The following is a 679-nucleotide window of genomic DNA, read 5'->3' as shown; positions in this document are numbered from 1 at the left end:
TTTTTTTTCTCAATTGTCATGCGAACTATTCAACTTTTAGAAGCACATAAACCTAAAGGCAGCTGAAGGAACAAAAGGATTCAGATCCTCTCACCCTAGACCATCAAAGCCCTCCACTAGCCATAGGAACTTTCTGGGCTGCATTTGTTCAGTTGCTACAACTCACGTAGTATATAGGAAAATCTACACCCAAGCTTACAAGGAAGAAATTATTAAAAATATGAATCAAAAAAATCTGACAGCCTTTACTAAGCTTGGCAAAACAAAAACAATAAAGCTGCTGTCTGACATGCACAATATGGTCAGCCATTGGTAGAGTGGATACTCATGTAAAAGATGATTCATCACACACATTTTCCAGTGTCTTGAATTAAGTTCTCTCAGAAATGTATTCTTTGTTTCAATTAGAAAATGGGATATAAGAAGTAGAGAGAGCTGAGTTCAAAGGGTATGAAAGCTACTTATTATTATTATTGTTGTTGTTATTTTTATTATTATTTACAATTTGTTCATTTTGCAACCTGGCTGTGCCCGCTCCCTCATTTCTTTCTGGTTCTACCCTCCCTTCCTTTCCTCCCCCTATCTCCCTCATCTAGTCCCCTGATAAGGGAGGTCCTCCTCCCTTACTATCTGACTGTACCCTATCAGGTCTCATCATGACTGGGTGGATCCTCTTTCT

Source organism: Psammomys obesus, unplaced genomic scaffold (assembly GCF_907164565.1).
Source record: "Psammomys obesus unplaced genomic scaffold, mPsaObe1.curated_primary_1811, whole genome shotgun sequence".
Classification (NCBI taxonomy): Eukaryota; Metazoa; Chordata; class Mammalia; order Rodentia; family Muridae; genus Psammomys; species Psammomys obesus.
The sequence above is the reverse complement of the archived record's forward strand: the minus strand, read 5'-3'. Positions refer to the sequence as shown.